Raw genomic sequence first — 13,283 nt, 5'->3', positions numbered from 1 at the left:
AAGTCTCTGAGCATCACGTTCGCTGCAGCTACCCCATGGCTGAGCAGAAGCCAGACATTTGACCAACCTCTTTTTGTGCTAGTTGCTGCAGGAGCTCATCTCAAAACAAGCCAAGAGAATGGCAACACCCAATCAGAAGGCATACCCAAGGTCATATATGGCAGAGGAGCTGCAGGGCGAATATCAAATTCTAATCTCTGGCATGGTAATCCAGTGCCTAGCCTGTACTAGAAAATGTAAGCAAATTTAAAACAAATAAGCAAACAAACTCACACAAAAACTAAAGCAAACATATTGCATAGCTTTCAGAGGCCTGTTTTTCATGGACACATTTTTGAAAAATCACCCTGAGAATGCCCATTTGAATAGGATGGGAGGCAGCTTAACCCTGTGGCTGAACCCAAGTGCTGCTTAGGATGGCAATACTCTTTTTACAAACAGCAGACTAGGAAAAGGAGCCTTTATCTGTGAATCCCAACAAAAGCTTTGGATGATGAGTCTGAGATCCTGTGCACCACCCTGCCTTAATATCCGGAGCTGACATACCACAAGGCTCACACCATTTTTATATATTGACAGGGAGATCAGTTACAAACCACTCAGGCCTATAGCGCTGAAATCAAGCTAAGTGAGCAGATTCAGTCCTTCAGGATATGTGGAGATTTGTCGACAACAACAAATTTGTCCTTTGTCAACGTACTGTGGTCACCTCTGATTCTATGTATCAGCTGGAGTGTGTATCTTGCCCTGTTGTTTTAAAAAAATTGTGTGTGTGTGTGTGTGTGTGTATAGATAGATAGATAGATAGACAGAGACAGAGACAGAGACAGACAGACACACACACACACACACAGAGAGAGAGAGAGAGAGAGAGAGAGAGAGAGAGAGAGAGAGAGAGACTGCATGCAGCTTGATTGGTCCTGGCAGGCTGTGTGGCTGCCTTCTGCCTCAGAGGAGGTGGAGACTTTGGCCTGAGAATCTGCCACGCTGCTTCCAGCATGTAGGAGGTGGCACAAGGAGAGGCTGCTCTGCTGGAGATCAAGGCTGGAGGGCAGGCACTGCTTCTGCAAGGGGGGTGGGAATCTAGAAGGCATTTGCCCAGTCCAGTATCCATAGAGTTCTCCCACATCAAACCTTACCATGTTCTCCAGAGGCAACGCATCACAGACAATCCGTTACACAAACAGCTGCATGACCATGGGAGGCGACTGGTTTTATACAGGAAAAAGAGGGATCCTGCTGGGCACCAAGATGCTTAAAAACACTTTAAGCCACCCAAAGAGAGGGGAGGGCAACAAGAGTCCCTGCATTTTCACTGGGTTGAAGCAGCAGCAGCAGCAACAGCAAGGTAACATTGCTTTATGTTTCCGCCACTAAGTTTCCAGGGTCACTGGCAGCATTCATAAGGAGCACCCCTCAAACGCTAAGACAAAGGTCGCGCTGTCGTAAGCCAAGCTGAGGCTGAGGGGCAAGCAGGTTAAAAGGTCACGCGGCGCTTTGGCGCTACGCCTCGAGAGGGAGCCCCGCGGCGGGGCTGAGGGGAAAAGTTAAGCCCACGCAGGGCCAGAGCGTGGAGCATCCCAGACAAGCGCAGAGCAACTGCCCTCTTCTTCTCCCCCCTATTGACCTCACACGCCCCCAACGCTTCAGTATGGAGCTCCGGGTACTTCCCAGCCGCCCCAATGCTCAAAAGTCAGGCTAGGAAACGCAGCCAAATACTGGGAGGATACAGGAAGGGGTTCATTCGTGGCCACACTCCCGAGGGGTGCAGCAGGGCTCCCCATATGGCTGAGGAGGACGCTGGGCTCCAGTCAAACTTTCCGGTTGCTCCAAGGGAAAGGGTGGAGATGTAGTAAAGATAAAGGGGGCATGATGCAACAGATCCCTACTCCCTCGGGGGTGGGGGGTTGGAGATGGAGGGAGGGAGGAAGGAAGAGCAGGATCTCTCGGGTGGAGTTGGCTGAGAAGACGCCCTCCTCGCGCCGCTCGGTATCTGCAGGCGCCGCGGCTTTAATCCTGCCGTTTCGCTCTGCATTTGAGCAGGAGGAAAGGACACGCGCGCACTAGGTGGGAGGCTAATCCCTGCCGGGTTGCAACCGGCCGCGCCACGCCAGCTCACCATGCAACGGAGGGAGGGACGGAGGGCGGAGAAGGGTTGCTTGCAACCCCGGCTGCATTTGCAAACCATTCCTAATAACGCTCAGCGGAACAATTCCGGCCGCTCATCCGCCCGCCCTTGGAGCTGGAGCGAGGAAGCTTTCAAGGAAGCGTGGGGCAGATGACGCTCCCCACATCCCCATCTGGCATCCCAGAGCGGCAAGGGAAGGGGGCGAAAAGGAACCAAGGGCACTCACCGAGCCGTAGGGGCGCTCCGCCTCTGTCGGAAAACAGCCGGGAAAGCACCGATCTCGCTGAGTCTATGGCTGGTTGGCTGCTCCCTCGCTCGCTCTTTCCCTCCCTCGACTCTGGCTGTTCCTTTAAGTGGTACAAACCAGGATGTCCGTGCAGTTTCTTTCCCATCGCCAGCTCGGCACCGCCGCCTCTGGCCGCTGGCCGCAATGGCAGCCACTTTCCCCGCTTGCTGCCACTCTCTCTGGGCTCCGCACAATAGTTTCCAGCCCCAGGAGGGCTCACGTGAAAGCGCCCGCGTCAAAACTCTCCCCGACTTAGTACACACTCCTCCCATCACCGGTTCATTGCTGCTGTCAGAAGCGGGAGGGGGGCCGCCCGCTGACGTCACGACACGCCCGTTCGCGGATGAGGTCAGATTTCGCAGCCTGCCAAAATCACACACATGAGAAATAAAAAAATCTCGCCGAGGGGACTGGGGAGAGCAAAATTAGGGAGAAACTTTGGGCTTCCTAATCGATGCTTTGCATAAAGATAGCCCTTATTTTTCGGAATTCTTTTGGTTTCCCCCTTGCAAATCAACAACCAAAGTATTAAGAAAATAGACGTTGTTTGCAAAAAAAAAGTATCCATAGCCACCAAGTTTTCCCTTTTCTCGCGAGGAAGCCTATTCAGCATAAGGGAATTTCCCTTAAAAAAAGGGAGAACTTGGCAGGTATGAAAGTATCTGAGGAAGTGTGCATGCACACGAAAGCTCATACCAAAATAAAAAACTTAGTTGGTCTTTAAGGTGCTGCTGGAAGGAATTTTTTAAATTTTGTTTCGACATCAGACCAACACGGCTACCTACCTGTAACTTTGCAAAAAAAGGTAGCCTACAATCATATGGGCACTCATTTGGGAGCAAGTCCCCTTGAAATCAGTGGAAATAACTTTATTCATAAGATTAGTCTGCATGCATCAATCAGTTACCTCAGATCCTGGAGAATCTAAAGGTCAGTTAAAAGGCAATCTATGTATACTCAGAAGTAAATCCTCCTAATTGGGGCTTACTCCCAGATAAGTGAAGTCAGTAATCAACCTAAATGCCCCACTCTCAATACTGACTTGTTTTCCTAGATAACCATCTTTTGCCCACAGCTCTGTGTGTGCCTGCCACAGATTGCACACTTCTAAACTAAAGAGAGAAAACAAGGGCGTGTTTCTTGGCAACTATGCATATTTCCCAGAGAATGTGCATATTGGCCAGAAAGTGCATAAAATGCATTTGAGATACGCACATTGGAGATTATGCATATTGGAAAAAGAATGTACAAAATTCACTCGAGATACTCACATACCCCAGCACTTGTTGGGGCTTATGCATATTGGCTAGCAGAAATATGCACATTCCCCAGTACTTATTGGATATTGTGCATATTGACTGGGAAATGTGCACAATTCACTCTTCATGGGCAGATGATGCACACATTCTCAATGAAACTTAGTGAACATGTGCAATGGTCAATTGTTAGGCACTTTATAACAACTCAACTTCCATTACCCCTAGCATATACACAGCATCTCAAACTGGCTTCTTGGGCATAACATTTCTAGCGGAAATAAACACACTGTGTAACTCAGTTTTCAGCAGCATGGATCAGACAAGGAAAGCACCACTGCTTCACCATGTGGTGTGCCATTCACCAAGCGCCTGTGTCATCAAAGCACAGCCAACTTCCACAGTCCCACTTCCGGAGACTGCAGTTGCGGTTTTCTAGGAACTTGTGTTAGCAGTTTGAGAGCAGATAGAGAACACGGGTGTCTGGATTGTTCAGTCATGTACAATATTTCATGGACAAATTGCAGCATCCGGAAAGCCCCCGAGCTTGTGAAGAATGTGGGGGAAGGACAACAGTGCTATTTTTGCATATGGACAATTTCAAAAAACAGAGACAGGTTTGCTTTTCATTCATCTTGCTGTTTTAGATTGATGGGAAGGCACAAATATATGTTAATATTCACTTAGGCTGCACATGCACTATACCTTTAAGGCGTGTTTGAAGCATATTTTTCCACTGAAAGAATTATGGGCACTGTAGTTTACTCCTCACAGGGTTACAATTCCCAGAACCCTTAGCAAATAACAGCTCCCAGAATTCTTTGAGTGGAAAAATGAGTTTTGAATGTGCTTTAAAGGTCTATAGTGTGCGCACTGCCATAATCTCATTTCACTCCATATTCTCCATCATTAGTCTGCAAAATCTGAGGGCAAGCAAGAAGAAGGGGAGGGGAATTACTTTTAAGCAATTATCAAAAGCATACAGACTTCAGCTTGGAAACTGCCTTTTTGCTTGAAAGGAAGCCATTCAAAGAGACCCACTTCCTCTTTCGCATAGAAGCCAGACTGGTCAGGACAGCATGTATGTATGACAGTTACTGGAACAGCTGTGGGGTGTCATGTATGTCTGCACACTTAAATGAGGAAGAGGAGCACATATTTTGGCTGCTTTGATATTCAAAAGGGGTGAAAGAGTAAGGATCAGGAGGCAGGGCTATAAAAATAAGAGATATTCCTGCAATAGTATTCTGTGTGTCATCAGCATTCTCTCCTAATGATTTATCATCCTGCCATGAAACATCGTTTCATTAAACTATTAAATAATACGGCCTATGGGGCTTTCCCTCCCTCCCTCTGAAAACAATGTTCAGTATAAAGAATTGTTCTGTTTGTTTTTTAAGAATGTGGGTATTTTCTTTTTAGTGAAGACAAAACTTTAGCCTTGCTCACCACCTAGGATTTACATTAGATAATTCAGCAGAGATATGTTGAGACACGAAACTGTTTTGTGGAGAGTTTTCTTTTGGGTGGGGGGCAAATATTTAAGATGAATAAACAGGGAAGACAAGGAGAATGAATTATTTTGCACAGTGCAAGCGACAAGAAGAGCTTGAGTAGGACAAGGCTCAGAACAGGAATACACATTTCGAAAATGCAGAGGAAAGCCACTCAGCAGAAAGCAATGTGGGTACATTAATGATTGTACAGCAAAGTGTGAGGCAATTTCTTTGAAATCAGGGCACACTGTTACACTTCACCGATTTCCCCCCATAATGAAGCAACGGACTATTAGCCAATTAACTTGCATGTATCACATCCTTGACAGATATCTGTGCAGGCAAAATTCATGCTGTTTGACCATAAGAGAACATTCTTTGGAGTTAGAAGAATCAAACCTCTTTCCTAGCACCACCACACTGCTGACTCTGCTGCTACACCTGCAGCTCTCGCTGGTACAGTAAGAACATTGCTGTTTGTAGGTGATAAATCACATTTCAAGTAATGTAGGAAAACACTTTTCAACTGTGCTTGGCAATTATTTTTTGAGAGAATGGGGGGGGGGACACCTCCCTCCTCCCTTACCACAACATGACACTAGTTTTGTATTCTAGTTCAGTAGCTTGAGAACCATTCTGATCTGTGAAGCAGGAAGCAGGGTGGCTGTAAGGGATAACTACCTAAACAGGGAATGGGGCAATTATTTACTTCCTAGGAACCCACAATATTGTTATCTTGTTATATGGGTTGCATCCCAATTCTTTACTGCTGCATGTGCATTTTTTGAGCACATTGATTGGGGAACTACACTGCAAAATTCAGGAAAGTGGGTGTTCTGTACTAAGCTTGGCTCCTAGAACAATAGGCAAGTAGGATCGTAGAATGCAACAACTGATTGGCCTGTAGGAAAAGACCAATCAGGCTCCAGGAGGGAAGCAGAATCAGCCAGTAAGACGGGACTCATTGTGTAAATAATGTATATAAAAGCCTGAGGTTTGGGGGGCAATTTAATTGCTGTTTTACAAGCTGCAATTAAGAGCATGAAATCACTACAGGAATCTGAGTATATTTCAGTGTGCTTTTAGAAGGATGCATTGTGAAGCATCCCAGAATCAAAATCTACAGGAAGGAACTCTTCAGGCCCGATGGAGTTCACACTTCTCAGCCATTGGTAATGAGCATTGGCTGAGCGACATTAGGCATGGCCTTTTGGAATGGCTGTCAAATGGCGAAGGGCCTTTTCAGGTGTAAGCAGTCTTGGCGGCGATCCGCGATTTTGCAGCCTCCGGTGGCAGTTTCAGGCCTTGGGCAGAATCCTTTAGTCCAGGGATCAGCAATCTTTTTCAGCCGTGGGTCAGTCTACCATCCCTCAGACCATATATATATTTAAAAATGAACACACAAATAACCCAGAGATGCATTTTAAATAAAAGGACACATTCTACTCATGTCAAAACACGCTGATTCCCGGACCGTCCATGGGCTGGATTGAGAAGGCAATTGGGCTGCATCCGGCCCACGGGCCTTAGGTTGCCTACCCCCGCTTTAGTCTATCTTCCCTAAATTCGGGGGGGGGAGATGAAGCGGTGACCCACGCCCCCTTGCAGCGCTGATCCCAGGGTTCCCCGTTAAACGGGTCTTGAGGGGAGGCATTGGCCATATGCCGAGAGGTTGTCATTGCTCTCCCCTGCGATGGTGGCAAAACGGGGGGCAGGATCTCTGCATGAACACATGTTCTTCAGAGCTAGCCCAATCCCCACACATTCTGGATAACCCTGATGTCCCCCAGATCCACAGCTGGGGACTGTGAAGTATAAATGCCCAATGCCTGAGCCAAGGTCTCCCTACATCTGAAACTTAATAAAGTTGTGGCCAATTTTAATCCTATAGCACATTGTCTTGAGTCATTATTCCACTCGGGAGTCTCCTGTGGTTGGGGGGACTCCGCTTGTCCACGCAAGAAACAGGGTGGCTGTAAGGGATAACCACCTAAACAGGGAATGGCCCGGGGCAATGTTTTACTTCCTAGAAACCCACAATATTGTTATTTTGTTATATGGGTTGCATCCCAGTTCTTTACTGCTGCATGTGCATTTTTTGAGCACATTGATTGGGGAACTACACTGCAAAATTCAGGAAAGTGTGCTTTTCGGAGGATGGCTGTGTCTTGCTTTGGAAAGTATGGATTAAATGGGTTCACCTTGAAATGGGAATTGAATTGAATTTCTTCCCCAGCAGAAGGAAAGGAAAACTATATGAACATGATTTACCGTTGGTACCTGACCCCAGTTAAGATTGCAAAGATGTATAAAAATTGCACCAAAACATGTTGGAAATGTAAAGATAATGATGGTTGTTGTTGTTTAGTCGTTTAATCGTGTCCGACTCTTTGTGACCCCTCGTGACCTTTATGCATATGTGGTGGACTTGTAGAAAGGCAAAAGACTTCTGGGAAATTATTTAAAATGAGTTTTAAAAAATGTTTAAGCTAACTATTCATAAAAAACCAGAAGCCTTTTTGCTCAGAATAGTGGGAGAAGAGATACCAAGGAATCTAAAGAGACTGTTTATGTATGCTACCACGGCTGCTAGAATGTTGTTTGCCCAAAAATGGAAAGAAGGTACACCAGCGAAGCAAGAATGGATAACGAAGATGATAGACTATGCTGAAATGGCAAAACTTACCGTGAAGATCAGGCAACGAGAAGAGAAGAATTTACACAAGACTGGATAAAATTTATAGACTATGTTAAAGAACACTGTAAATATGTTAAAATATTAGCAGGGTTGTTGTAACATTTATGACGGGATAAATGTAAACAATTTATTTATTAATAAGATTTGAAACTTATAGAGGAAAAATAATGATATGTAAGATGATGACTGATTGAATGTGAAAGCCGGGGGGGGGGGGAGTCAAACAAGATGAATTTGATGAACAATGGATGTAAAAATGTTGTTAACAATTTTTTGGAAAAATATTATTATTATTTTTTTAAAAGGAAATCCTATTGAATTCAATTGAGTTTACTCCCAAATTAGTGGGATTAGGATTGCAGCCCATGCTGTTAAAAGGAGCTAACTCAGATAGCTGCTTGTAGGAAAGAAGTTTCACTTCTCTTTTTATCTGGGTTAAAAAAATTATTTAACGGAATAATTCATGTTCAGCCAACATCAGGCTTGTTACCAAGGTTTCCTGTTCAAAATAAAAGTGAATTATTTTCTCCCCTTCTTTAGACAAGAGTAAAAGAAACAGACTGCATGCTAACATACAATTCCATACAAAAAGATGAAACAAATTGAATTTTATGATTTAATGTGACCAGCAAATGTGCTTAAGATCTGTTCAGTTTCTGTTAATTGGTTAATTGGTTCTCATGGGAAACTTACAGATTCTGGCTTCACACAATTAACTCAAGGCAGTGTCAATTTACTCTTGGCAGAAAGCCAAGGTCTGCCTGACCTAGAAACGACTCTCTCTGATTGGTTAACGACCAGCACTGAACTCTGTTATCTAGGAATTGGGTTTTTTTTAGGTGTTAGGAGTAGAAGTGCTGTGTATATGGTTGGAGAGAGGAAGAGTAAGGATTTATTTTGCTTTGCTTTGTATGCAGAAACTCTGCTGCTTTTATTTTCTTTTAATAAATCCTGTAATTAGTTATTCTGCGTCTAGCCGACTAGTCATTCCACCTCAACTAGCTTCTGCGCTGTGCAGGAAAACTCTGCTACGTTTGGGCTAAAGCCACTAGAGCTATGCCTGACACTTCAAAATTCTAAGAGGTTATGGGTTTCGTGCTGCCAGCCTGAGTTGTGGTGGTGTCAGCGTAAGCGGAGAGGTTCCAGTAGTTCCAGAAGTCGCTGTTCCTGTGGCGTTGGTGCAGCGGAAGGACACTGGCTGGTTCCTGACTGTCGTGAGCTGGTGACGCAGTGGACTCAAGGACGACAGCTGCAGCGTGTGAGTGCTGGGTGCTGTGGTTCCTGTTCTCTCTCGGTGGCCGTGAGTAGCTGGTTCCAGGTTCCAGGGACATCGCTCTCAAGATGGCCTCACAACCAGTTCAGATGGCTTTTGAGCGTCTGAATGACTCCAATTACTTGCTGTGGTCGGAACGCATGCAGGCAGTGCTGCAGAGGGATCATCTCTGGCAAGTGGTGAGTAAGTTTTCTGCGAAGCCTGATGATGAAGACCTCGATAAAGACCAAAGAGCAAGGGCCACAATTGTCTTGGGGCTGGAAGATTCCCAGTTGCCGTATGTGAGGGGAATCAAGACAGCTAGAGGTGTGTGGCAAGCACTTAAAGAACTCCATGTGCGTGAGACAGCGGTTTCCAAGCTGTTTATTCGCAAGGCATTGTACAAGGCAATGTTACAGCCTGGGGTTACAATGCAGGAACACCTACACAGTCTGCAGTTAAAGTTTGTTGCGCTTCAGGAAAGAGACTGTGCGTTAGACCAGCAGGAGAAGGTGGCTATCATTCTGAGCTCTCTCCCGGAAAGCTGGGATAATCTTGTTATGTCTCTAGAAGCAATGAAAGAGGGTGATTTAACAGTCAGTTATGTTACTGGGCGTTTGATTGAAGAATGGCAGAAGAAGCAAGAAAGGTCGTTGGCTGCAGAGGCTTCTACAAGCGGGCGGTTTGGAAGGAGTTCTCATGCCGTACCAGAGGTGAAGCAGCAGCAGCGTGCCAGTGAGGAGTCAGCGTTTGCTGTTAGGCGTTGTTTCCGATGTGGGTCTTCAGCGCATCTAAAACGACAATGTCCAGAGTTGGTCAAGTCTCAGTGGCCGGTGCAGGAGCAGAGACGAGATCAGCAGCAATGTAAAAAGAAATTCTTCAAACGAAAACAGTCTGCTCAGCTGGTGACCGCCGAGGTCAAGATTGCTGAGGAGAAACAAGCTGTCTGGGTGGTCGATTCGGGAGCGTCTCGGCACATCGTAAATTCAGATGAATTGTTTGTTTCCAAGAACTCTGCACAGCGCAGCCAGGTGGCTCTAGCAGACGGAAGTACTTCTGAAGTGATTTCGGGGGGTGCAGTTTTTGTTCCTTGTCTGCGTGAATGCCTGCAAAATGTACTGTGTGTGCCTTCATTAAGGAGCAATCTGATGTCTGTAGATTGTTTGCTAAAAGCTGGGTTTAAAGTGCATTTTGAAGGAGACAGTTGCATGATTAAGAAGGCTGGTGAGATTTTAGGCACTGCTAAGTCAGAAGGAGGCTTGTTTTGGCTTAAAGCAGGATCTCAAGTTGCAGCAGTAGTCAGTAAATCTCAGCCTACAGTGAGCAACAAAGCTATGCATGACAACTGTGTGCACTTATTGCACAGGAAAATGGGGCATGCTGGCTGGAAAAGTGTACTGAAAATGTCTGAATTGGCTGATGGGTGCAATTTAAAGAGTTGTAACCAGTTTCTTGACTGCAATATTTGTAAAAAGGTTAAAACCCACAGAGTCTCTTACCCCAGGAGTGATAGAGTTAGTGAGTCACCGCTACAGCTAGTCCACATGGACGTGGTTGGTCCATTTGCTGTAAGCAGGGGTGGGTCGCGTTTTTCTCTAACAATTGTTGATGACGCGACACGTTACACTTGGTGTTATCCAATGAAGAATAAGGGTGACGTGTTCACTAAATTTAAAGGCTGGGTGGCATCTGTGGAAAGGTTTCTGTCCCTTAAACTCAGAAGGATTCAGACGGACAGAGGTGGGGAATTTATGTCAAATGCTTTTAGAGATTGGTTACAGAAGCGTGGCATTGGGCATAGGAAAACAAACGCTTTTTCCCCGGAAGAGAACGGCATTGCGGAGTGAAAACACAGATCTCTTCAAGAAATGATGTTTGCCATGCTTGATGATGCTGATTTGCCCATGTCTTATTGGGGGGAGAGCATGCTCACCGCGTGTTATCTCCAAAATAGGCTCTTTCATCAAACAATAGGGACAACTCCGTACTTTAAATTGTTTGGCAAAAAACCCAAAATTGACCACTTGCATGTGTTTGGGTCAAAAGCCTGGGTATTAATTCCAAAACAAATGAGAAAGAAGGGAGATCCTAAGACTAAACAGTTAGTGTTTGTGGGCTACCAGGAGCTAGGAAAAGGTTTCCGTTTTGCTGAAGGGACAAATGGCATTGTGATCTCCAGGAATGCCAGTTTTTGTGAACATAGTGGCTGGGAGAGACTACATGCCAATACTGAGGTTTGGTTTGAACCTTCCCAGGGGCTTCGTGACTCTGAAGGTAAACATAGAGAATCAGAGTCTGAGGGGGAGGAAAGTTCAGATAAGAGCTCTCAAGAAAGTGCAATTAGCCAGAGACCAGTTGCTAAGCAACAGAAGAGAGGTCATAGTTCTGAGGAGGAAAGTGGGTCAGAAGAAAAATTTTCTCCCAGAAGATCTAAAAGACAAAACAAAGGAGTGCCTCCAGAGCGGTTTTCTCCAGATACTGCAAATGTGTTTAGTGTAATTGCAGAGCCCAAGAGTTTTCAGGAGGTGTTAAAGTTACCAAAAGAGGAGGCAGAGCTTTGGAAACAGGCAATGGAGGAAGAGATGTCCTTTTTGAATGAGCACAAGGTTTTTACACCAGTAGCAGCGCCTGAGGGGGCAAAGATTGTAGGCTGCAGGTGGGTGTACAAACTTAAACCACTGGTGACAGGAGGGTACAAATACAAAGCTCGTTTAGTGGCTCAGGGATACTCTCAGAGGCCTGGAAAAGATTATGACGAGACTTTTTCCCCTACTGCTAAAGGGGACAGTGTAAGGCTAATTCTAACGCTTGGAGCAAAGAGAAAACTCCAGTTAAATCATTTTGACATACAGGCTGCATATTTACATGCATCATTATCAGAAGACCTGTATCTAGCTGAACCGCCGGGTTATGAGACAGGTTCCAATAGAGTGCTGAAATTAAACAAAGCTCTATATGGGCTCAAACAGGCTGCAAGATCTTGGAACAAATGTTTTCATGAGGCCTTACTGTCATTTGGCTTCAAGCAGAGTACAGCTGACAATTGTGTTTATGTACGTGGTACAGGCAGTAATCAAGAGTTTTGTCTGATCTATGTAGATGATGTATTGTATGCTTGCAAGACAGACAAACAAACTAAAAGGTTTGCTAAGCAATTGTCCAGTAAGTTCAAAGTGAAGGACTTAGGCCCTGTTCGGGCATATCTAGGGTTGGAAGTGTGCTGGGCCCAAGATGGCAGCTGCCTAATTAGTCAGCAGAACAAAATAAAACAGCTACTGACTACATACAGGATGCAGGATTGCAAAGGGGCAGCGGTACCTATGGATCCAGGTTTCATAAAAACACTTCATACAGATGAGAGTCCTGTATTTGAACATCCAGAGGTATATCATTCTGTAATTGGAAGTCTATTGTATCTAGCACAATGGTCCAGACCTGATATTAGCTATGCAGTAGGCATACTAAGTAGATTGGTCTCAAAACCCACACTAAATGCCTAGAAAGGGGTAAAGCAAGTTCTGAGATACCTCAAACAGACAATTGGCTATATGTTACAACTAAATTCTTCAGAGGATGAAATGTTGAGTTGCTACTGTGATAGTGACTGGGGAAATTTGCCAGATAGAAAATCTGTCACAGGATTAGTCATAATGTTCGGTGGAGCTTTAATCAGTTGGCGATCGCGCAAGCAGAACGTTGTAAGTGTGTCGTCAATGGAATCTGAGTACGCCGCATTGAGTGAATTATGCAACGAGGTGGTTTATTTCAAGCGTTTGTTAGCAGATTTAAATGTAAATTGTGGTGAACCAGTACAAGTTTACATTGATAATCAGGCTTGTATAACCTTAAGTAAAACAGAGGGTTTCAAGTCACGTTCCAAACATATCGCTGTAAAATACCAAAATGTTCGTTGTAGTGTACAAGACAATGTAATCACATGTACTTATGTATCAAGTGAAGAAAATGTGGCAGATGTATTAACTAAACCATTGGCAAAGATAAAGAACAAGCAAATGTGCAAGGGTTTAGGTTTGCTGGAAAAATGAGTGAACAGTAAAAGTTCCTACACAGGTGTTATTTGATGTTAATTGTCCAGCAGAATCTGTGAGGGGGTGTTCAGTTTCTGTTAATTGGTTAATTGGTTCTCATGGGAAACTTACAGATTCT

The 13,283-nt window shown here is 45.0% G+C and overlaps 1 protein-coding gene across 3 annotated transcripts in view; it reads right to left on the bottom strand.

The window, feature by feature from the left end:
* The window catches only part of SLC25A22 (solute carrier family 25 member 22), a 71,486-nt gene extending 68,981 nt beyond the window's left edge, over positions 1 to 2,505 (bottom strand). For 2 of the 3 annotated variants that reach the window (XM_060276453.1, XM_035122114.2), the window contains exon 1: positions 2,120 to 2,257. The gene's annotated coding sequence lies outside the window, so the exon portion shown is untranslated. Of the gene's footprint in view, positions 1 to 2,119; positions 2,258 to 2,354 lie in introns of those variants that run through there. The other variant, XM_035122088.2, reaches the window with a different exon arrangement.
* Between the last annotated feature and the right edge of the window lie 10,778 nt (positions 2,506 to 13,283).

Source organism: Zootoca vivipara, chromosome 1, assembly GCF_963506605.1.
Source record: "Zootoca vivipara chromosome 1, rZooViv1.1, whole genome shotgun sequence".
Classification (NCBI taxonomy): Eukaryota; Metazoa; Chordata; class Lepidosauria; order Squamata; family Lacertidae; genus Zootoca; species Zootoca vivipara.
Note: the sequence above shows the minus strand (reverse complement) of the source record. Positions and strands in the feature narration are given on the sequence as shown.